The 26,154-nt window shown below is 39.5% G+C and overlaps 1 protein-coding gene across 1 annotated transcript in view; it reads right to left on the bottom strand.

Annotated features, from left to right (window-relative positions):
• Window positions 1–26,154, bottom strand: part of nav1b (neuron navigator 1b) — a 638,783-nt gene that overhangs the window by 588,207 nt on the left and 24,422 nt on the right. Inside the window, exons 3-4 of the mRNA XM_043716841.1 lie at window positions 20,263–20,364; window positions 3,450–3,527 (exon numbers count right to left, since the gene is read on the bottom strand). The gene's annotated coding sequence lies outside the window, so the exon portion shown is untranslated. The remainder of the gene's footprint in view (window positions 1–3,449; window positions 3,528–20,262; window positions 20,365–26,154) is intronic.

Here is a 26,154-nt window from a genome sequence, read left to right as displayed (position 1 = left end):
CCTATATCCAGTTGCCGCAACCTGCCCTCTACCATACAACACAGATTACAATCAATGGGACATCTTCAAACTAATGAGAACCTCCATTCTGAAACAGCTAGTATGTCTGCACTCCTTATTAAATGCAGAGTAACTGAATTATTTGTCCCATTCTAATTTCACAATCATTGCTAAAGACCCTCACTGAAAATATCATGTTATACTTGTGGAATGTCAAGTTTTTCCAATATCATATTAAAGTACAGTTTTTTTCAAAAAGTACTTTTCAAAAGTTTGTTTATTCTTGTTTTAGCTTCTATCTTAACCAACCAGTACCACCAATTTTGCTATCTGAAGTATTAAATTAGAAATAAAACTTGCAGTATTTTTACCTTGCTGGGAGAATATTTCAAAAGGATTGTCTGTAATCAGTGTAAACAGCTATCATTGCTGCTACGTAACTGAAAATCTTCTTGACTTGATTTCAGATTTAAATTCCCATGGGGATTGAGGACATCCCTCATAACAGAGACTCCCAGACCATTGTGGACAGATTTATTCAGATGCTAACAGCAACATTCTGGACCAATGTGTCTTCTATTCTATACAGCACTAGCTTGAGCACCAGGCGGGATGGTCTTGGATTAGATCAATTACTCCAAAGTAATCTTTTTTTTTCGAGAATCAAATTTCTGAATTATCAAGTCAGGTGGTCTTTTGGCAAGCTCGGGCTGAAGTTTATTAGGTCTCTGTGCAACTTCATGAACTAACTTCTTCTTTCCCCCCCCCCCCCCAACAAAATCAGATGGGCACCTTTAGCCCTGCTCTTCCAAATCAATTTTGGGACAAATTGGCAAAGGATGTATTAGCCCTACAGCGGGTCAAGAGGAGGTTCTTGAAAATGATCCCAGGAATCATACGCTTAACATATAAGAAATACTTGAGGACTCAAACAATATTTGAGAGAGGTTAGAATGATGACGGGGGATCTGATTGAAACTTGCAGAATACTGAACAGCCCAGAGTGGATGTTGAGCAGAGATTTCCATTGGCAGGAGAGACTAGTACCCATGGACAGAGTCTTCAAGTAAAGGGAAGACCCTGTAAAACAGAGATAATGAGAAACATCTTCAGCCAAAGAGTGGTGAATCTGTGGCAACTTCGTTGCCATAGAAGACTGTGGAGACCAAATCATTGAGTATATTTAAAACAGAGACAGATAAGTTCTTGATTGTTAAGGGGATCCAAGGTTACGGGGAGAAATCAGAGAAATGGGGTTTAACAACATATCAGCCATGATCAAATGCTGGAGCAGACTTGATGGGCCGAATGGTCTAATCTCTGTCTTCTGGTCATAAGTATATTTTCAAACACGTTTCAGGAAACAAAATCTGAATATACTGCAGCGTCGACTAAGGTCAGCTTAAACATGTTATTTTGATTATACTGAAAACAAAAAATGCTGGAGCACACAGCGGGTCAGGCAGCATCCATGAAAAGAAAGCAAGCTAATGTTTCAAGTCCACGTCATTCTTCATTGGAGTCATCTAGATTCAAAACATGAGCTTGCTTTCTCTCTACAGATGCTGCCTGACTTGTGATCTCCAGTATTTTTTTGTTTTCAGTACAGATTCCAGCATCTGTGGTAATTTGTTTCGTATTTTGATTATAGTGGGGCATTTCCCCTGCCCAAAATTGCAACTCCATAATTACTGACAGTCCCCCATGTTCCTTGCAAGGTCTTCTTCCAAAAGCTCCACAATCTCCTCCTATCTCTGCACCATAACCACCTGCCTTGCCCCATCAAGCAAAGTCACTCTACCCACCAAGCACAAGCTTCTGCTGAATAACATCTGTACACTCCTCGGTTCCTAACCATGGTAACTGAAATAATTCTATAGAGTCCAGTATCCCAACACCAAGTCACTCTTTATTTACACATACACAGATCTGGACAATAGTACTGCCTTCTACAGAGTCAAGCACCAGAGTGTCAGGATCTCTGACACTCAACTTTTTCATGTCAGCCAGGGCTCCCTTATTGGAGCAGATTAACAGCCCCAGTCAGGGAATTCATATTCTCTGAGGTCCAGTTGGCTGACCTTGTTACAATCACTACAGTAAGTACTAGCCTGCCATTTCGCTGTGCCTTTGTGATACAGGGCTGCCACGTGGCAGATAGTCAAACTGTTAGTCGCAGAAGAGACTTGAAAATTATCTGAACCATATCCAAAATGCTTTTAGTCATTTTACTGCAAAAGCATTGAATAACATCAGAATGAACAGGCAAAATATTCCCAATCCCTGAATGGTGTGGGCAATGGCAAAACAGTTGGGAAAACTTATGGGTGGCATGGTGGTTAGCACTACTGCCTCACAGCACCAGAGACCCAGGTTCAATTCCCACCTCAGGCAATTGGCTGTGTGGAGATTGCACATTCTCCCAGTGTCTGTGTGGTTTCCTCCGGGTGCTCCAGTTTCCTCCCACAGTCCAAAAATGTGCAGGTTAGGTGAATTTGCCATGCTAAATTGCCATTAGTATTAGGTGAAGGGGTAAATATATGGGTATGGGTGTTGCTCTTCAGAGGATCGGTGTGGACTTGTTGGGCTGAAGGGCCTGTTTCCACACTGTAAATAATCTATCAGATGAGAAAGGAAAAATTGGATTCATGATAAGAAACAAAATATCTGATTTTCCTCAATAGGTTTCAATGGATAAATGAGAATATCGCTAAGGAGTAGGCAAGGTCCTACTCTTACACGTTAACAACTCATTGCTACCATGCCTCTTAGCAGCAGTGAGTAATTTGGCCGTGGGTGAGTGCAAGACACAATGAAAGTGATGCCTAAGAATTGTGGTGCCTACACACAACGAGTGTGGAGAAATGAGTGAGAAAATATGTTAGTGCTCAGAGAGAGAAACCTTACTCTGAAATTAACTCAATCAAATCTTAGGAAAATGCAGCTCAGTCTCTTTTGTTGACCTTCAGCATATATATATATATTGAACTACAGATGATAAAGAAACAATGATTCAAGTCAGAAGTCAGGGTGGTCTGGGACTTAAAAGAGGAATTTGTTTGTAATGAGTGCATTACAGTAGTAATAGCATTGGTGATTTGTTTCAATGAATCATGCATATCCCTCAGCATTGGTTCACTGCTAATAGAGGGTATGCAGATGAAGCCAGAGACAAGGATGTAGATCAAATTGACCTGGACAGCATCAACGTTTGAGTGTGGTTGCAGCTATATATGATCTGTTGTATGTTCTTGTGAATGGTGACCTTGTAGATATTGAAAGTGGAAGAATCAGTGACAGGGATTTGTATTCCCTTTTTCAACGGCAAGTCTGGAGCATTCCAAAAATTTTCAAGGATTTCATTTTTTTTTTTTAAGTCATCTGTATTTGAGTATTAAAACGGAAATAGCTTTCATGACATAGATTTGATTTCTTAAACCAGTGTTTACCTGAAGCAATTCAATGGATGCCCAGGATCACCATGCACTGCTGGTTCTTCATATCTTGATCAACAGTTTTGTTGTTTCCTGTATGATCATCAGAAACAATTTTTTAGTTGTTAATTTTGATTTCATCAACATTACCTGTAGAATTGTAGTGTAGTGACAATGGCACTGGACTATGTGATGCATGATGTAAGATTTATAAATAGATATATCAATACAATTTATTTTGGTGGCATGGATTTTGAACTCGTGGCAGATGTCTTTGCTCTGTGTTTATAAGGGATTTATAATTAAATTGTCAGTATTCCCAGAGCCATGCCTTTTCTTTCCTCCCAAACATGAGAGGGGAAGTCCCAAGTGAGAGATTGAGAATTTGCTTCCTGTGAAAGAGTTTTACCTACAGACACAGAGTAAACATCATGCAGCATTAGCTTGGTTTTTATTAAAAGCATAATTATTTTTAACGGGGAAAAAAACTCATAACTTTTGATTGAAGAAGTGTTTGAAATTGTAACTGTACAAAATAATTTCTTATAGATAAACAAGTTAGTTCAAAGAAGTTCAGAAATCAGTTACCTTAGCATATGGACTTCAGTTTGAATGTTCCAAACCTGTAGTGTTTGGTTAGAATCATGAATGAGTTATTTGAAGTTCAGGAAGTTTAAGCTCAGTTGTGTGACTCATCAAGAAAAAGATTATCTCAAGGCCGGTAATTGAAATGAACGATAAAGTTGAACCTATAAGTGTGAAAGAAAAGTAAATTCTCTCTGACATTTGTGTACAGTAACGTGATATAGATGGGATGGCATTTTTACTGTGTTTTGAAATAAATAAATATTAAAACAGTTTTGGGTATTGTACTTTATTTACTTTTCTTTGATATAATAAACATGTTTTATTCTTAGAACCAAACCTGCAGCATTTCATGCTTCTGTTTCAGTAAAAGTTCACTTCAGTAATTTTTTTTAGAAGTGCATCAAGCCGGATCCCAGTCTGGTTGGATTTGACTCGTTCAGTAGTAGCATTATCTGAGATCATAACTGCTAATCCAAAATAGAGTGAATAGGTGGGAATTAAAGGGAATATACTTCACTAGTTGGAGTCATACCAAGTATAAAATAAAATGGTGATGGTTATTTAAGATTAAGCATCAATCCCCAGGACATCAATACAAGCCTTCCTCAGGATATAGTGTCCAAGGCCAACCATTTTCAGTTGCATCATCAATGTCATGAATTCAATCATTAAATCAAAAGTAAGGATTTTTTATGCTGATTATATAATGTTCAGAACCGTTCCCAGCTCCTTGGATACTGAAGCAGTCTGCCTGCATGAGCAACAAGATCAAGACAACATCCATAAATGACCAGTAATATTTTCATGACACAAACACCAGGGAATGACCATCGCCAACAAGAGAGAATTTAATCATCTCAACTTGACATTCAATGTCATCGTTATCACTGAACCCCTCACTATCAACAGCCAGGGGATTATCACTGTCTAAAATCTGAAACGACCAGAGTCATATGAACACTGTAGCAAATTCTGTAGCCAGTAACTCACCTCCTGACTTCCTAAAGGCTATCCATCCTCAACATGACTGGATAAGTGCAACAGGGATGGACAGACAGATGCTTTTGAATGAATGAATTGTTTTATTATCGCATGCATTTTACATTGAGAAAAATACTAAAACACAGTAATACAATCATTACCTATTCACTGTTACCACAATCCGGTACCATTTTGATTAGTTTAAGAATAAGAAAACAAAATAGAAAGATATTGCTTAACAAGAGTCACAATATTTCAGAGGCTAAGCACCATCCAAGAGAAAGTAACTCACTTGACCAGCAACCTGCTGAGCACTGTACACCTTCACTCCCTCCACTATCGATGCATAGTGGCTATAATGTGAACCATATACAAGAGGCACTGCAGCCACTTGCCAAAATTTCTTTAACAGCATCACGGGGTCAACCGTCACATGAGAAAACTATCAGCTGCAGATTCCCCTCCAAGTTGCACACCATCCCGACTCAGAACGATATCACAATCTCTTCACTGTTGCTAGGTGAGGAGCTTGGAAATCCCTTCCTAACATTGTAGGGATTACTACATCCATGCAATACAACAGTTCCAGATGGCAACTCACCACCATCTTCTCAAGGGCTTTTAGAGAGAGGAAATAAATGCTAGCCTAGCCAGTGACACCCACATCCAATGAATGCTGGCAGTTTACAATATAGTTACCATTTTCAAAAGCAAGAGAGCAAAAATGCAAAACTATAACTGCATAATATGTCCATTCTCTTCCCCTTCCAAATCCTTCCACTGTCTTGCCCTGAGATAATGAAATGATGGTGCTACACCATGGGCACCTCCACAGCTAGAGAACATTCCTGGAGTAATGATACTTGTCACATTAAAAAAATACGTACCGTAGGAATTTTCAGTTGCTGTTAAACAAATTGTAAGTGTGGGATTAAATCAAAAAACAGCACAGACACGTAACAAATTTTTTTACTGCAAGTGATGAGCAACAGTATTAATAGGTTTCGGTTCTGTTGGAGCCCGTTCGTGACTTGAATATTATGGCAAATAACCATAGTGACAATATTACTCATGACAAAAATATACACAAAACTGCTATATAAATATTACAATCCCTTTGACTGTATTAGATTATTCACGTAAAGTGCACATATCTCAGTAAGTACTCAAAGCTAAATGTTGAACTATCAGTTAACTGCATCGAAGATCTTGTCATCAATATCAAATAATAAAAAAAACTTAAGTATCCGATCTGCAATTTAATTTGCACAAGTCTGCTTTAATGACATACTTACTGCCCTAGGCATCTGCATTAGACAAAAAAAAATTGAAGTGATGACCATGGTAGAAGAGACAATTTAATGTAGTACTATTTTCTGATTGAAGCTCTCCCTCGTGAATTGGTTTCTAATTAAGCCAAAGGCAAAATACTTGAAATAAAACATGAGCCATGACTGTTACAAGGAGGATCTAGTCATAATCATCCACAGAAAAAAATCTAGCCTGATACTTCAGTAAAGTATTGAAGCTGGGAGGGGTCATCCCAAAAACAAGAGATCTCATAACTCCAAAGATCAAGGGAATTCTTCCAATATATCTTAGCCAATATTTATAGTGCAACCAACAATACTGAAAGCAGACAGTCTCATCATTATCACATTGCTGTTTGTCAGACTTTACTGTTAAGAAAACACATATCCTGTATTAGAACAGTGATTATACGTTAAAGGATATCCTGAGATTGTGAAAAAGGTAAATTGACCTTACATTGTATGAAAGTATGTGTTTGCTGAGTGACAGGCTATGCCTGCCCTAAACTATAAATCTGCAAAATTTTAATTTTGGTCTGAACTGAGATACTGTGAACAACAGCAAAACCAATTTTCCAAACCTTTTTGGTTGTCCTGGATTTTGCTTCCTCAAGTAACTTTTCAGTCTCATTCTGGATTGCTGTCTTCTAGCATTTTAGTCATTTCCGCGGATCCTTTTAACTTCAATTCTAAGCCACAACTCAATGCTCCAGTCCTGAATTGTCACTGCATTTAATGATCAGTAAACCTGACAGTGTAGATATAGTCAAAATTCTAAAGAACTTAATTGTCAGCGTGTATGCACAATTTGTAAATACAGTTTCGAAAATCTTATGATCTTCTAGATTCAGCCAGCTTATTTTTTCAAGTTAACAATTTGTGCCTCTCTGATCATCATGCAACCATTGATTTTTTTTTAAAAAACCCATCTGTGGGAAATTATTTCTCAAGCAGGAACCTGCTCCTCCAGCAAAATGCATTAAAATAAAAACTCAACGTGAAGACTGCATAATTTTCCAACTGAGTCATTTCCAGTATACCAGCAGGAGGTTTACCATTGGTAACAAAGCTAAAAGAATGATTTTGTATTTCAGAACAAGCTGGTATGTGATCCATAAAATGTTTGATCATTTTTAAATATATCAGAAAGATAATGTGCTAAATGATTGGAAAAGACCAGTTATCAGGCCCAGGAATTAGAATGTGAAATTAACATGTCTCTTGAAATTAATACGGGCAGCTTACAAACTTGTGCTTCGTTTTTGCTTTCATGATAATGAAGTACAGCTCAGTCCTGGGTGCAATGCCAAAAGACATATAACCTCATCTGAGTGCTGAAGGTCAGTAAATGCATCAGCAAATTCAATATCCCAGTAACTGGATAACCAGCCTCTCACTGCTCAATGCAAGATGCACCCACCATTGTACACAATAGCAGCAATCTTTACTCGTCAAGATACATGCCTAATGTTCAGATGCACCACCTCACAATCTGCTTCATCCTTACTAATACCCACACTTCCTTATGCTTCCACCTATTTGGCTATTATAGGTACATATTGAAATATATCGCAACATATTTAGTCACTTTTTTTCTCTCTCTTGTCCTGGATAATATGCCACAATGGCCGAGTACAGGAACAAACCAATGAGGGACAGGTATAGCTGCATTTCTTAGTTGCTTTAGAGAAGAATGTCCAACATTATTGGTATGGCTATTACTGAAGCTGGATCATTTGTGTTAACATTTCAGCATGGTAGCATGGTGGTATATTCCTGCCATAAGTACCTTCTGCATTACCACGTCGCTCACATTTTGCGATCCAGTACAATGGAGCATAACCATTAACCTATTGTTTTTAGCTCATTCACCTTTGTGCATTTATGCTTTCAGGTAACTAAGGACTGCCACTATGATACCTATGCTCTTGAGGTTAAAAGATCCAAAGAATATTAGTCATCTGAACAAAAAACAGACAGGTGATCGGACACTTGCTGGCTTAGATAATAAGCACTGCATAAATCTTAGATAGCTGGATCTGCATGTAATGAATTGCACATTACAAATGGCACATTACAAATGGACTGCAGCCTTATCAGGAGAAAAGGACAGCTCATATTCCACTGCAGAGAACCCAAGTCAGGATGAAGAAGGGACAATATACAGATACAGACTGATGGCTATGCACAGAAATGTCAGGTGCACTGTGAGACCTGCCAGAAAGCCTGTTGCCACTGACAATGAGCATGAAGAAATCCAAATGTAATTTAGATTTGGTGTTTGTAGAGAGGGTAGGACCCATCCTTTCTCATGTACAAGTGGCAGCCAACTCTGAGGGTATTTGCAGGCCCAGGGTTGCTGCATCAAATAGCTGATGTCACAGTTTGTATACGTGGTGTTTAATGGCTTTGGTGGAAATTTAGTCAAAAGTCCTGAAATTTCTACTTGCTGCCATGCAAGTTCAATTTGGTATCATGTATGTTCAGATTACTGTCCTTGTCGATGTTATACACAAAGACACAAAAGGGCATGCCAGCCCTCGCGCAAGTCCAGCCATCTGTGGACTAACTAACAGACTAACATCTGTTGAACACTATTCTGGGGAACAGGAAATAGTCCCGCACATTATGAATTGTCATGACAACATTCACCAGTGTCCTGTTGTTGCCTGTTAGCCAGTGGTATGGACCAGGCTTGACCCCTCAAAACATTGTTAAGCAGGTAGCCCAGACCATAACTTTGCCATTTGCTTTAGGTAATTGTATAGTAGATATTCATAGAGTGAATTAGCTGATTTGACTGCCAAGTTTTAAACAAACAGAATTTATTTACAAAATTACGGAAGGAAACACAAAGAACAGAAAACAGAATACCAGATAACTTAGCCTATCCAAAAATCTGACAAACTACCCCGACTTAAATGATGCTGTTCTGAAAATACTTGCAACAGTTCCAATAAACACATCCCTTAGTATAAAGAGTAAACATGAAACAAACCAGGGCTTACAGGCTTTAAGGTAGAGAGAGAGAGTACCTGACTGGAATTGCCCCACCAGCCTATCTTCACACACACACTGCTGCTGAACTGCATCAAAAACTCTAATCTAAATGACTGCGAGCTACACATTCCCCTTTGATTATACCGCTTTTTAAACATGAAAACCTCAGGCTGGAGGCATTATCTGTTAGGGGTAAAGAAACAAGGCCCCAACAAACCATTCAAACCTGGCCAAGTTGGAGCCTGACCAATTACCCTCCTCGAGAAAAAAACTCAAGAGCATTGTAACCTTGTGACTCCAGCCAGTCAGCTGCCATCCATGCAGAGGTGGCACACAATTTAAAGCAGTGTACTCAGGTTCAGAGTTGCTTGATAATGTGCAGCAAGACCAATTGCAATGTTCCCAGTTAAACATCAATTGCCTTCTACCAACCATGTTGCAGCCAAAGGGGTAGTACTGTGTAGAATAAATAGCCCAGTTAAAAGCACCCAGAAGACAGATCAGGAAATTAGAAATGCAAAAGCTGTGTAATTTTAATGGAAGTATTGTTAGATACAGTTGATGTGCAATTGTTGGAAATGAACTCTTGGGCCAACAGAACGCTTTGATAGTGCATAAAAGAGAGGGGGAATTTGGGCAAGTTTGGAACAATGGTCATACAGGAAAATGTTTCAGGTCATAGTCTAAGGAGACATTCACAGACAACCAGTTTGGAACGATGACGTGCTGAATTAGTCTTCCTCCTCCTGAAGTTGTGGAAGTCCTTCTTTTATGGTTTGTGCCAGTTATAGTCCAGGCCAGACCCCTTCAAAACAATTCAAGAAGGTAGGCCAGTACCTAACTTTTCTACTTGTTTTGAACAGGTGCATAGTGGATATTCCAGGAGCGATTCACCTGGTCAAAACCCCTCAGTTTTAAACAAAACAGAATTAATTTACAGAGTACCGAATGAAACCCAAACAAAAGACAACAGAATACAGAATAACAACCTAACCGAAAACCCAACAGACTATCCAATTTCCTGCAACAATCCCTATAAACACCCTTGGCCAAAAAGGAAAAATCAAACACAGGGTCTTCCAGGAGAGTAATGGCAGAGAGATTCAACATGGAACACTTTCTTCCACGTAGTTATTTCTTTGACCAGCAGCCTCAAAAACTGACTGCGAAAACCAAAACAAACCAGAGAAAAGCTGAGCTGGGAGGCCACTCCCCTTTAATTGTACAAAGTGTGTTTTTTTTAAAACTTGAAAGCTTCTTCAAGTAGATAACTGAAGGCAAAGCAGAACCTCTAGTTTTACAAACTGTCCAAAAAAGAAAACCAAGGACAACATAACCTTGTTAAAGGAGCAGCATCGTCACACACCCTCCTGATGGTCAAGTTATGAGGGCCACAGTCAGCAATACAAACGGAGTATCTTCTCCTGTGACCACTCAAGGGGCAACCTAAGTGGTCCGTGATGGAAGCACTGGGGCTGCTGTCTGAATAGGGAGAAATTGCCAACATGACAGTTTGCATATGACTGCACACCAATAGTACATTTGGTTACTGGATCTCTTCATAATTGCTGATTCTCTCCCATGGAGATGTAATGCTTGCAGATCCACATGTATGCAGACAATAGCCCCTCAACTACTGACAAATCTGACATTCTACTAAGTTTTGTACACATTCCAAGAACAAAAACAAAGATTGCTGGAAACAAACTGCTCAACAAAAGGAAAGGGTGAGGAGGAATTCTCTGTGGTAAGTTGAGATGATCAGTTCAAGGAATGCAGAAATTATGCCCGTTTCAGAAAATTATCTGAGTTTCAAGATAAAAACTATGCTGACATAACAGATGCTTCCTTAATCATTAACCCTACCAACTGTATCTAAACTGAAGGTGATACCAAAGTTAAAAGCACACTAACTACTGCAATTACTTAAGAAATACAATCACAACTTTTCTTAAAAGTGTTATACAATATTGAGGGCAAGGATAAAGTAGAAGATTTAACTTTGGATGTCAAATAATATTCACAAACAACTGGATGTAGGTTTGCTCGCTGAGCTGGAAGGTTCATTTCTAGACGTTTCATCACTCTACCAGGTAACATCCTCAGTGGGCCTCCGGGCAAAGCAGTGTACATGATTCCTGCTTTCTATTTGATGCAAGAGAATTCCTAGAAGCATGGCATTCCAACCGGGACTCTATCAACAAACACATTTGAGTTAGACACCATCTACCACCCCCTGAGAAAAAGAGCAGGGAATGATGTCACCACAGGAAATGACATTATCAACCCAAAGAAACCCAAACATATAAATAGAAAGCAGGAATCATGTAAATTGCTTTGCCTGGAAGCTCACTGAAGATGTTACCTAGTAGGGTGACGAAACGTCTGGAAATGAACCTTCCAGCTCAGCGAGCAAACCTACATCCAGAACCTCAACCTGAGCTACAAATCTTTTCAAAACTCACAAACAACTTGAAGAGGATTCCATATTAATGACATCAGTTGGATGAGTTTGTTAAATCCTTATTACTCCTAATCACAAAATATTATTATTAACGAAACATCCATAAGTCATTTAAATAAAATGGGAAGTGGGAGAGGAAAGCAAGAAATCCAATTCATTAGTGAAAGAGAGAAAGTAAAATGACAAGAGAGAATTATTCCAGAATTTACTCTGCTTCCTGAAATTAGCATTTGCCACTATTTTCCCCATTTAGTGAGACTGTAAATGGTTGTTCTCTCTCTTTGAAACTATAATCATAATTAATTGCAGTTTTTGTAACATGTTTTAAATGATTCAACATCGTCAGTACCTGTGTTATTCACTCTTATACAAGCAACTGAAGCCAAGTAAAATTGTTGTTTTAGCAATCAAATCAGGGCAGTGTCTTAGCTCAAATTTTAATGAGCATGTAGATCTGGAAAATGAACAGTTGCTTCTCTGAAATGTGAAAATCATGGCATTTAATAACCGACTATTTGAGATTTACATCTCAATTTCCTGTTTACCCAAGGAAATTTCAGCACATATTATTTTTACCCTTTGTTCATCAATGTGGAAATGTTGGTATATAGTGTGCAAAGAATTATACACTCCTGTACTCTACCAGCATCACCAAACCTAGCCCAGATGCAGCCCAGTTAGAGGCAAAGCAAACATCCCTTTTTACTGTAGCACCAACATCAAAATCAGACTTATTGTGGTTTCTCTTCACCAACAAATTAGAGGTCTGTCTCAGTGCAAAATTAGAGTCAGTTTTGTGCTATAGGGCAACATGAAAGCAAAGTTTGATGTTGGATGTTGTTAATCAAAACAGGAGGAAGTATTTCATCCCATAATTACGATAGAATTTGAATCCAGGTCACAGTGAAAAAGATCCAGTATCTAGAACACTATATCATCAAGTCCATCCTCGGATTATTTTCCTATCAAACTGAAAACAATAATTTTCTCAGCATCCACTGTTAAATAACCTACAATAGATAACCAATGCCCTCAAACCAATGTGATACATATTACTGCTACCCTTCAGGTTAATGTCATAATTGATGAAAAAAAAGTTGGACAACACTGAATATTGTACAACCGGAAAGAGGCATTGTATAATTTTTACTTCAAATATGTTTTAAGCTAAAATGATCCACAGAATAAAGCGGCTTCTTTGGAAGATACTGGATTCAGCATAGTTTTGAGTGAGAATTAGTTATCCATAAATGATGAATCATTGTTCGAAAGAGGAAGTACCTTGAATTCAAAGGAGAATGCTGTAATGAGGACGAAAGTCAAAAGCAGCCAACATGATCAAAAAGTCTGATGATATTCTGCTGAGGTAACACATTTGTGGAGTACTTAGACAAAAAGACAACATGGCCAAATGAAAGTTAAGTTGAGAAAGAAGGTGAATGTTATTCAGCCAGAGACTACCAGTTGAGCATAGGAACGGGCCCATCAATCCATAAGGTTGTGCTGAACATGACCCCAAAATAAACTAATCCCTTCTGCCTGCCCTTGGTCCATATCCCTCCATTCACTGTATATTCAAGCACTTAAAGTTGCTTAAATGCCCCTATTATTTCTGCCTCTACCACCACCCTGGCAGTGCGTTCCAGACTCTTACCACTCTGTGTAAAAAAGTTGCCCCTCACAACTCCTTTAAATGTTCCTCCTCTCACCACTAATTTTGCCCACTACTTTTAAACATTTCAACTCTGGGAAAAAGATTCTGATCGTTAACCCTAACTATGCATCTCATAATTTTATAAACTTCTATCAAGTCAGCCCTCAGCCTCTGCCGCTCCAGAGAAAATAACCCAAGTTTTTCTAGCCTCTCCTGATAGCTCATACCCTCCAATCCAGGAAGCACCCTGGTATACCTCTTCTGCAGGCTGTCCAAAGCCTCCACATCCTTCCTGTAACGTGGCGATCAGAATTGAATGCAATATTCCAAACGTAACCAAAATCTTATAAAGCTGCAGCATGACATTTTTATCTCTCCACTCTGCAGACACCCTGCCTCTATTCCTGATGAAGGGCTTTTGCCCGAAACTTTGATTTTCCTACTCCTTGGATGCTGCCTGACTTGCTGTGCTTTTCCAGCACCACTCTAATCTAGACTCTGGTTTCCAGCATCTGCAGTCCTTGTTTTTACCAAGATCTTTGCATCGTCATTAGCCACCAGTGAGATCCTGGAGGACTGGCAAGTAGCTAAAGTTGGGAAATAAGGACAATCCATGAAACTATTGACCAGTGAGTCTCACATTGATGGTTAGGAAACTATTTGAGAGAATTTTTAGGGACATTTGGAAAAGCATGGCCTAATTAGTGATAGGCAGCATAGCTTCGAGCAGGACAGGACTTATCTTACTAACTTAATGGAATTTTTCAAAGAGATGACAAAGGTGATCAATGAGGTAGAGCCTGTTGGATGTTGTCTGGATGGATTTTAGTAAGGCTTTCAACAATGGTAGGCTCATCCAGAAAATTAAGATGCATGGGATCCACGATGACTTGACTGCATGGATTCAGAATTGGCTTGTCCATAGAATGCAGAGGGTAGCAGTGGAAGGGTGTTTTTCACGCTGGACAATTCCACTGGGACATGTACTGGGACCTCTGCTGTTTGTGATTATATATAAATAGGTGGGTTAGTAAAGTTTGCAGATGATACAAAGATTGGTAGAGTTGTAGATAGTGTGAAAGGTTGTCAAAAGATACAGTGGGATACAGATATGGGCGGAGAAATGGCAGATGGAGTTTAATCCGGGTAAGTTGGAGGTGCTGCACTTTGGGAGATCAAAAGTTAAGGAAAAATACACAGTTAGTGGCAAGATCCTGAACAGCATTGATGTGCAGAGGGATCTTGGGATTCGTGGCTACGCAAGTAGATAGGATGGTAAATAAAGCATAATCCATGCTTGCCTTTATTGGTTGAGGAATTGAGTACAAGAGTCAGGATGAAGGGCTTTTGCCCTAAACGTCAATTTTCCTGCTCCTCGGATGCTGCCTGACCTGCTGTGCTTTTCCAGCACCACTCTAATCTAGATACAAAGATCTTGGGCAAGAGCTCAGCCATCTCCTCTCTTGCCTCTCTCAATAAATTGGGGTAGAGACTATCAGGTCCTGGGGACCTATCCACTTAAATGCTCTTCATGAAACCCAACACCACTTAGAGTCATAGTCATAGAGATGAACAGCACGGAAACAGACCCTTCCGTCCAACTCATCCATGCAGACCAGATATCCTAACTTAATCTAGTCCCATTTGCCAGCACTTCGCCCATATTCCTCTAAACTTTCCTATTCATATACCTATCCAGACGCCTTTTAAATGCTACCAGCCTCCGCCACTTCCTCGGGCAGCTCATTCCATACATGCACCACCCTCTGTGAAAACGTTGCCCCTTATGTCCCTTTTATATCTTTCCCGTCTTAACCTAAACCTATGCCCTCTAGTTCTGGACTCCCTCACTCCAGGGAAAAGACTTTGTCTATTTATCCTATCCATGCCCCTCATGATTTTATAAACCTCAATAAGGTCACCCCCTCAGCCTCCAACGCTTGCCTTCTCCCTAATTATCCTCTTGTTTTTAATGTATGTATAGAATACTTTGGGATTCCATTTAACCCTACTTGCCAAGGTCATTTCATGGCTTCTTCGTGCTTGTCTTATTCCCAGCCTGAGATATTTCCTGCTTTCTTTATATTCCTCATGGGCCCTGTCCGATTTTAGCTTCCGAAATCTTATATATGTTTCTTCTTTCCTTTTGACTAAATTCACAACCACCCTCATTATCCAAGGGTCCCTTCCCCTGCCATCCTTGTCTTTCTCCTGACTAGAACATACTGGTCCTGAACTCTGATAAGCAGGTTTTTAAACAATTCCCACATATCAGATGTGGACTTATCTGACAACAGCTCCTCCCAATTAACACTCCCTAACTCCTGCAATTTGCCCTCCCCCAATTTAGTATCTTGCCACAAGGTCCTGACTTATCCTTATTCATAGCTATCTCAACACCTAAGGAGTTGTGATCTCTGTTTCCAAAATGCTCTCCCACTGAAAGGTCAGTCACCTGGCCAGGCCCATAAGCCAGTATAAGATCCAGTATGGCCCCTTCTCTAGTTGGACTATCCACATACTGTTTCAAGAAACCCTCTTGAATACACTTAAAATCTGCCCTGGCTAAGCCTCTTGCTCTAAGGGATTCCCAGTCAACATTGGGGAAGTAAAGTCACCCACTATGACAACTCCATTTTTATGTATCTTTCCATAATCTGCTTACATAGTTGGTCCTCAATGTCTTGGTGGATGTTGGGGGGTTTTTAAGAATGATTATTATTTTTGAGCTCTACCCATATTGCTTCAGTGGACGAGCCCTTCAGTATGACCTCCGAGTGCAGATGTAGCATTCTCCGATAGTATTACAATTCCTCTACCTCTTTTAACTTCCTCTCTATCTTGTCTACAAAATGAACCCATGGAACGTTGTGCAGCCAGTGCTGTCCCTCTCTCAACCAAGTCTCTGTAATGGCCATAAAATCACAGTCCCATGTACTGATCCAGACTCTAAATTGATATGTCTCACCTATAATACTCCTTGCATTGAAATAAACACACTTCAGCCCATTAGTACCATTGGGTTTATGTACCTGTCTCTGCCTGCCCTTCCTTTCTGATTTACTGGTCCTTACATCTCCCTTCCCCTCAATCCCTCCACTTGCTGACCTGTTGCTCTGGTTCCCAGCCCCCTGCCACTCTAGTTTAAACCCTCCTGTGTAGCACTAGCAAACCTCCCTGTGAGGATATTGGTTCCCCTCTAATTTAGGAGCAACCTGTCCATCTTGACAGGTCAACCCCTGCCCCAGAAGAGGTCCGAATGATCTAAGACCCTGAAACCTTGCCCCCTGCCCCAGCTCCTTAGCCACACATTCATCTCTCTCATCTTTCTATCCCTTGCCTCACCAGCACGAGACACTGGTAGGAACCCAGAGATTACTACCTTTGAAGACCTACTTTTTAGCCTCTTTCCTAACTCCCTTTACTCATTCCACAAGACCTCATCCCTCTTTTGATCTAGGTGCTGGTACCAATGTGCAGAACGACCTCTGGCTGCTCATCCTCCCCCTTGAGAATTTCATGCAACCACTCAGAAACCAGGGAGGCAACACCATCCTGGAATTTCAAACAGAAATGCCTGTCAGTGCCCTAACTAGCGAGATTCCTACCACTATCGCTCCTGGATTTTGTCCAACTTTGCTCTAGAGCAGAGACGGTTGTGGTGCCACAGGCCTGGCAGCTGTTGTTATACTCCCAAGAGGTTATCCATCCCACAACAATATCCAAAACAGTGTACCTGTTAGAGAGGGGAACAGCCACAGAAGACTCCTGATCTACCTTCCTGCCTCTCCTTGTGGTCACCCATCTACCTGACTGAACCTGTGGTGTGACCACCCCCCTGTAACTAGTGTCTATCACACTCTCTGACCCCTGTATGCTCCTCTCTGTCCAACTGCTGCTCCAACCAAACACCACTGTCTGTAAGGAGCTGCAATCGTCACACTTCCTGGTAGACATAGTCTTCAGGGACAGTAGACTGCTCCCTGATCTCCCACATCTGGAAGGAGGAGCTCACCACTGCTCTAACTGCCATCTCTTCCGCTTTACACTAAAAAAGATAAAAGAATGTTACCTTGCCTTTTCCTTGTTCATCTTACTCACTGAAGCCAAGTATTCACCTAAGACTACACTTATACCAACCAGCAGCACTAAATTGTACATTATAAATCAGACAAGATATTGTCACCAAGCCACTAATTAACCCACAGCAAGGTCTCACAAATACCAATGACCAGAAAATCTGTTTGGTGATCTTTGTTTGGGCAATAGCAAACAAGCTGGTTTTGCTGGTATGTTGGTGAGCTTGCCAATTGGACAGAAGATTGGCGATAGTAGGAGACAGAGGGCAATGGTGGAGGGTTGTTGTTCAGGCTGGAGGCTTGTGACTCATCGTGTTCCACAGGGATCACTCCTAGGACCACTTTTGTTTGTCATTTCTATCAATGATTTGGGTGAGAATATAGGAGGCATGTTGGTAAGTTTGTGGATGACACCATAATTGGTGGCATAGTGGATAGTAAAGAAAGTTATTTAAGATTACAAAGAGATCTTGTTCAATTGGGTCAATGGACTGAGGGGTGGCAGATGGAGTTTGATTTGGATAAATGCAATATCTTAAACAAACAAGGGCAGGACTTATACAATTAATGGTAGGGCCCTGGGTAGTGTTGTAGAACAGAGAGACCTAAATATTTAGATACATAATTTTTTGAAATTTCATCACAGGTAGATAGGGGGGTTAAGGCAGCCTTTAGCATGCTCACCTTCATTGCTTAGCCCTTTGAATATCAGAGTTGGGACGTCATGTTGAGGTTATACAGGACATTGGGGAGACCTCTTCTGGAGCACTGTGTGCAGTTCCGGTCACCCTGTGATAGTAAGGACATTAGTAAACTGGTGAAGGTTCAGAAAAGATATGCCTGGATGTTGCTGGGAATGGAGGGTTTAAGTTATAAAAATCAACTTGGACTTTTATCAGTGGAGCATAGGAGTTGAGGGGTGATCTTATAGAGGTTGAAAAAAATCAGGAAAGGCATAGATAAGGTGAATAGCCAAGGTCTTTTCCCGACGATGTTGGATTTCAAAACTAGGGGACATATTTTTAAGGTGAGAGGAAAAAGATTTTAAAAAAAGGACATGAGAAACAACTTTTATATTTTTCCCCCGGAGTGGTTAGTGTGTGGAATGAGCTGTCAGAAGTGGTGGATGCAAGTACAGTTACAACATTTAAGACAATTTCGGATAAATACATGAATAGGAAAGATTTGGAGGGATATGGGCCAAACATAGGCCGGTAGGTTCAGTTTAGTCTGGGAACACATTCGACGTGGACTGGTTGGACCAAAGGTTCTGTTTCCATGCTGTATGACTCTATGACTCACTGATTCTATGAGCACTGCTGCTTTTCATCAATGTGCTTTAACTCTGGGATATCTCAAATTAAAAAAAACAGGGCATTGAGAAGCACTACACAACACTGTAATAATGGAAAAGCATGAACAAACTTAATTTATAGTAGCCTTCTGCTGTATTTTGTTTTACAAAAATGTACCAATCATGCACGTACATATGACATACTTCATTGTGGGATGTTGGGGGGGGGAGCTGCCACAGAGGACAAAGAAGGAGGGAAGGGAAAAAGATTTCAGCTTATACAAGTGACTGTGCATTGTAAATTATACATAAATTATTGTATTATTCCAAAAGGTTTCATCAAAAGTATTAAATTTTCAATTGTATGTGTATAGTTTTGAATTCTAAATAACAATGATGTTAATTTTAGATTTGTTAGCATTTGTTCTGCAATTGTGTAACTACTAAAAAAATCAATACAATTAACTTACACATAGATATTTGATTTATAACAGTGATTTCAAACAGTTATTCAAACTTTCAAATAGAACTAAACTTATCTTTTGTGGCTTCCAATTGCACCTTTTCCTTAAATGAAACACCATATATCTTTGAAATTAAAAAACGTCTTTTTAACATTGCCTGCCGTAAGTCACAATCCAATTGTCCTAAGTGGACTCAAAACATGGATGTTTGCAAATATACAAAAATCTCGAATCCCGAGAGTTGTTGAATCAAGAATATTTGTCTAAACGTTAAAACAAACCCTTTAAGTTTATCAGATATTCATCAACCCTTCAAAACTCGATGGCTCAACACAATGAATTCTTTTACCATGCAACATCAACCTCAAATGATGACAGATACCTCACCAAGAGGATCCCAAACTGCTATATTTCAAAAACGAGATCAAAACTCTAAAGTTATTATATTTGCAGCTTATTCAGGAAGTTACTTTTCAATAGTATTTCTTAAAATTCATCCCTTTGATGGGTCATCCATTCTATAAATCTTTATTAACCAATGTATTTTCCTTACTTTGTTTGAAGAAACACAAGACTCTTTGTTGTGTAAAGATGATATCTAACATAAAAGTTGTTGCTCAAACAAGAAATGACGGTATAACAGCATTCTTAAAAGTCCTAATCATTAATGGAGACTGATAATTTGATTGCCAGATGGAGGAAGCCAAATGGTTTGGAGCATAACATTTATTTTTTAGGGTTTTCAAATATTCAGAAAGATGAGTACCTAATCTAGTTTGTGATTTGAAAAGAGAAAAAAGTTTACTTGCTATATGTACAGCTATTAAAATAGAAAAATATTAGTTAAAAAAAAGTTTCAGAAAATGCAAAGAAGAGGGAAAGTTGTTTGTTCACGTGAAGTTTATTTAATGTTATTCCCAAATCATTCACAAACAATTGAAGAATTTACTTGTTCTACAAATCTTATATGAGAGATTTATCAGAATTTACTTACTGTTAAGAGGAAGCCAATAACTAATAAATCCATTCAATTCAAAAGCCAACTTCATCCATAGGAAAGTTCAGCACAATGTCTCACGTAGAATTCCTCACAAGACTGAAAAAGTCAAGTTCAAGGATGGTCAGTCTCAGGTTTTCAATCCCTCCAAATCTGAATACAATATTTATCTCCCTTCGCATTGCACTTTGATTGTAAATCAGCTTCTTCATTTAGAGTACAAAAGCTGCCTTGCAGCTGCAATTCACAATAGAGGGTCTTGTGCCATTTTGAGAATACTAATCTCTACTGTGACTGTGTCTCATTGCACATCAGTTGTGTGCATTTAGGAAGATCTCATTAATTACTGCAGCAGTTGCAAAGGGAACACCCTCATAGCATTACACAACAAAGCTCCTTTCACAAATTGTCAGCAACCACAAAAGTTAAATGCAGGCAGGGCAACAGACGTCAGCCAAAATAAAGCAAAAACAGAGTTTCTCTATCAATATTCTGGATTCACCATTGATAACCTAATTGAGGAAACAATTTTACAGCCATTAAGGCTTAGAGTACTGCATTTAAAGCAGATTTTTGCTTTTGGAATGCTTTCTATTATAAAAATGTTCAACTTCCCACTCACTCTATAGAAATTAACAGAATTAGCAAGTATTGTAAACAAGTATTAACTTATAAATCACAGTAACAAAAAAAATTAAAATTAGACAATACAAGATCACCCCAATATTAAATACATTTAAGAGAAATCATTCTAGGATGAATTCATAAGCAGAAAAGACTAACCTTAAGATGAGCTTTCATACACACTCCAATTTTACTATATTCTAGCAATAAATGAGTAACAATCACCCATTATAGTGATCAAATTTTATTCTAAACCAGTTTATTACGACTTGTTTGACCGCACGTGCAGCCGTAAGCTTGGACACAATGAGCCTGCAGGAAAGACAGCAAAATGGGCTTAGTTATAATGTACCAGCAGGGTCCTAATGACAATAGCTGCATCATACAAACAGAAAAGCTGTCCAAATAAAACCAAAAGCTAATTATGAAGCCTCAATAAAGGCATCGGAATTTGGCAGCAATTCGTTGTCATGTACCCAATTATTTCTCATTTATAAGCTAAGGCTAATGTTCTTAATTTTTGAAGAGGGAGGAGGAAGAATCTGTACAATAATTGATATAGTCGGCAAACAAAGGCATGCTAGTTACAATGCAATATTAACTCTTAACACAATGGTGGTCAATTGAAAGCTCCAGAGTGGGATAAAATTTGCGATGTTTTCTCATATTAATACTTACAACCAGATATGAACTGCATGCACTATCCTGGTAACTTTGACAATAAACTTCAATAAACAAGATGACAAGCTCTCAAACTGCTTTGTCTCCAAAATGCAGTTGACAGGATAAAGTCGATGATGAAACAAAACTAGCTTTGATGACTTCAAAAATGAAAAAAAGACATCCATATCTATAAAAGTTAACCATTTCTAATAAATATAACTTCAGTCCATTATTAAACAGGATCCTTTCATCAAAACTAACTGTGTAATAACTCATTTTTGCATAGCTGGATAGATTTTAGTATGTAATTTCTGGACCTAGGCACAGCACTGAGGAGGGGAAAAAGAAATCAGACAGATAGAACACACAACTATAAACGGAATCAGCCTTCATGCATTTAAATTAATGGAAGTAAATCAGATAGGTGTCTAAACTCCCTATGATTTTCCTCACTGCATGCCCCAAGGCAATACCTCACAGACAGTACAAATCAAAACCTACGAGAATGTATCTTAGATTTTTATATCCATGAAATTAACTAAAAGCAATTAGCCGATTAGAATTTACAAATGCAATTTTCGCTACGTGCTACAAAAATTGGTCAAGGCTAATTTGAATAGACCCCAGAAACAGACAAGATGATTGTGATGTACAAATCAATCCCAATCCATCGATTACAATACAAACTGCACACTGACTTCTTGCTGAACGCTTATATGAATGTGCTCTGCATCCTGCCAATATAAAAGAAACACCGTCGCTAACACCCACACCCCTTCCTCCATAGACAGCATGCATTATGAATACCTAGCGTCACTTAATGCAAGCCAGTGCTACTTGATACCTATCAACACCTCTTAAAAAGAGGATGATGCAGTTGAAGAGAATCTGTCCTTGGAAACAGAGCATGTAATTACACAAAAAGGGAGGGGACAAGTTGATGGACAAAGTGGAAAGGAGGTTCCAGGTGTTATGGACTAGACCAAACCCCCTCAAAAGTATATTTAGTAGATAGACTAGACCCTAACGTTTTCTTATTTTAATGGTAAGTGTAAGGTGTTATGTTACAGGTCCAATTCAAGTGGTCAAACTACTTAACATTAAGCAAAACTCGCTTTATTATTACACTACCGTTAAAACATAAACTAAAACTAGAAGAAATTAATTGGTTCAACTGTAACTCTATCTGAATATGTAACAAAATAATGGATATATTAACTACTTTTAATTAAGTGTTCCAATGTAGTCACATCTCATAAGTACACCGGTGGCACAAGGTAAAATTCAGTGAAACAGCAACACTCCAGTCCAGGACAAGGGAAAGCTGAGAGATAGAACAGCAAGAAAAAGCATGGAGAGAAATGTGCTACAGCTTCTCAAGAACCTAGCAACTGCTACTGACAGCTAAAACTAAAACTCCAAGCTTTTTGGGAGCTTGTCTCCACCCATTCAGGCTGCTTCTATTGTTCCATCCTTCAAAAAAAAAACCCAAGGCAAAACAAGTGTTTACTTTATGGGCTTTGAAGCAGATCGATCAGCATCTCAGATCTAACCTTTCTTCATAAACAGAAGGGCAAAATACACCTCTTAAAGCCATAGTACATCACTTAGGGGAGAGATCGAAGGTGAATCAGACCCTCCCGTCACAATGAAAAAGGTGACGAGAGTGGATAACTGTGGAGATCAGTTCCAGGAATCAATCAAATCAAATGAGTACCAGGGCTTGGATCTTGAGTCACAGCTGAAGTTCAATGGCTCATAAGATCAGTTAAAAGCACTGAATGTATCTTTAAAATGATGCACCCTATCAATTCGAGCAGCACTTTACAATTTACCACAAGCCCATTATTCACCCATAAAACCTTTCTATCATTCAGGGCTCACAAAAAATATACACTTCATTCCTTGGACACTTTGTACTGCTCCAACCCTCACATCTATATCTTACTCCTTGTACACACTGACAGGGCCATCACTCAAGCGCAACATTTACTGACATCACTCTGCTTCTTGCAGGATAAGGAGGCACACAAACATCGGAACTAACCAGAGGAAGACGATGCATCCATAGGAGCATATCCTCATGGAAATCGAATATAGTCTGAAGCTATAGCCAGCTATGGGATGGATTCCTCCTACCCAGTCTTGCTCCTCACATTCTACCTACCCTTATACTGTGTTCACTACCCTAATAAGAAGAGTGAATTTGAAGTGATCGCCCACTATTCCACAAGCCATCACAAATAAGACAGTGACAAATTGAATTACTAAAGGTAGTTTGTCAATTTCCATGACTATGACCATGAAGATAAATTCACAGCAGGTTTCATCAAGAAAACAAAAAGTTATAAAGAAACATCCTTTAACAAGTAGCAAAAAAGATAATGGCTAAATATGAAAACTTAAACAAAATCCTTTTTAATTCCAAACATGCTCACATTAATCCACAAATAGGAAGACAGTTCTGCAGAAATATCATGAGTCGTAAAACTAGGAATAAAAAAGAAACTAGTTTGGTGGATCATGAGTCCAAGCCATGATGGAATGATATCATTTTCTCAAAGCTCTTTTGTTATGAGGCCACATTGTTGGTGAGGGCAGCAATCCTTAATACATTAGCTGGTCAGTTGGACCTAGGCTTTTCCTTGTGTTAGAAGTCTTCTTTATAGAGTGGTCAAGTACTCATTTTCCGTGACTCACAGAGGGACAGAGGAAACCTCCCTTTGCTTGTCAACTCCTTCCTAACCTGCAATCTTCTTCCTGACCTCTCCGCCCCCACCCCAGTCAGACCTATCACCCTCACCTTGACCTCTTTCCACCTATCACGTTTTCCGACGCCCCTCCCCCAAGTCCCTCCTCCCTACCTTTTATCTTAGCCTGCTGGACAAACTTTCCTCATTCCTGAAGAAGGGCTTATGCCCGAAACGTCGATTCTCCTGTTCCCTGGATGCTGCCTGACCTGCTGTGCTTTTCCAGCAACACATTTTCAACTCTGTAATATCCAAATGCATCTGCTCCCTGCTGTATTCCGTGACAAAACTGCCACTTAAATTCGACATCTTGCTAGGTACATGTTTTCCAACCCTAAGGCTCCTGGTAAACAATGCTCTCAAAAAAGTGAAATGATATAGCATTTTGCAAGTTATAAGATCTTTCGTAACCAATGAGTGAACACTATATTGCATAACATTAGTTAAATGTGCAACAAAGAGCTGCAGAAGGATTTGGACAGGTTAAGAGAGTAGGCAAGGAAATGACAGATGGAGTCGAACATGGGAAAGCGTGAAGTGATGCACTTTGATAGAAAGAATAGAGGCATGGACTATTTTCTCACTGGGGAGAAAATTCAGAAGTCTGAAGTGCAAAGAGACTTGAGAGTCTAGGATTCTCTCAAGGTAAACTTGCAGGTTGAGTTAGTAATTAGGAAGGCAAATGCAATGATGGCATTTATTTTGAGAGGACTTGAATATAAAAGCAGGGATGTACTTCTGAAGCTCTAGGAGTCTCTGGTCAGGCCACATTTGGAGTATTGTGTGCAGTTTTGGGCCCTATATCTCAGGAAGGATGTATAGCCCTGGAGTGTGTTTAGAGGAGATTCACGAGAATGGTCCCAGGAATGAAAAGCTTAACATACGAGGCACGTTTATACTCAATGGAGTTTAGAAGGACAGGGGGTGGGTTGAATTGAAACGTACAGAATACTGAATGGCATGGACAGAGTATATATTGGGAAGATGTTTCCATTTGTAGGAAAGACTAGGATCTGAGAGCACAGCCTTAGAGTAAAGGGAAACCCTTTTAGAACGGAGGTAAGGAGGAACTTCTTCAACCAGAGAGTGGTGAATCTCTGGAATTCATTGCCACAAACAGCTGTGGAGGCCAGGTCATTGAGTATATTTAAGACTGAGATAGATCGGTTCTTGTGTATTAAGGGGATCAAGGATTATGGGGAGATAGCTGGAGATTGGGGTTGAGAAACTTATCAGCCATGATTGAATAGTGGATCAGACTCACTGGGCTGAATGGCCTAATTTCTGCTCCTATGTCTTATGCAAATAGTTTGCTTTCTGCAACACAGAAATTCAAGCTTCCACTTCCCAGCTAATAGTTCCATGAAAAAAAAGGCAGTTCTTTCACTTTTACAGGCAGCAGTTTGTTTAAGCATGCATACTTTATTTTACCTTAACTCCTTCCTGGAACACAACCTTAACCTGGTGCCTTTTTCCTTTCATTTGGCTGAGGTCCATCCTGGCCAAGCAATCAAGGAACACCACAGAACAGTCTGATGAAGGTGACACTGAGCTGATACTTCAGGCTGGATTTTCCCTTCGCGTGTGGGGAAACAGCAGTCAGGATTGTTCACTGGCCACAATTTGCACCCAGAGGAAATCGTTCCTTGGGATTTTCACAGTTAATTGGCAGGCAGGCAAGTTACGTGTCAGGTTCAGTGCAACAGGTTCTGGATCAGTGGTGCTGGAAGAGCACAGCAATTCAGGCAGCATCCGAGGACAGGCAAAAATCGACGTTTCGGGCAAAAGCCCTTCATCAGGAATAAAGGCAGAGAGACTGAAGCGTGGAGAGATAAGCTAGAGGAGGGTGGGG

This window comes from Chiloscyllium plagiosum, chromosome 26, assembly GCF_004010195.1.
Source record: "Chiloscyllium plagiosum isolate BGI_BamShark_2017 chromosome 26, ASM401019v2, whole genome shotgun sequence".
Classification (NCBI taxonomy): domain Eukaryota; kingdom Metazoa; phylum Chordata; class Chondrichthyes; order Orectolobiformes; family Hemiscylliidae; genus Chiloscyllium; species Chiloscyllium plagiosum.
This window is presented reverse-complemented; position numbering and strand designations above follow the sequence as displayed.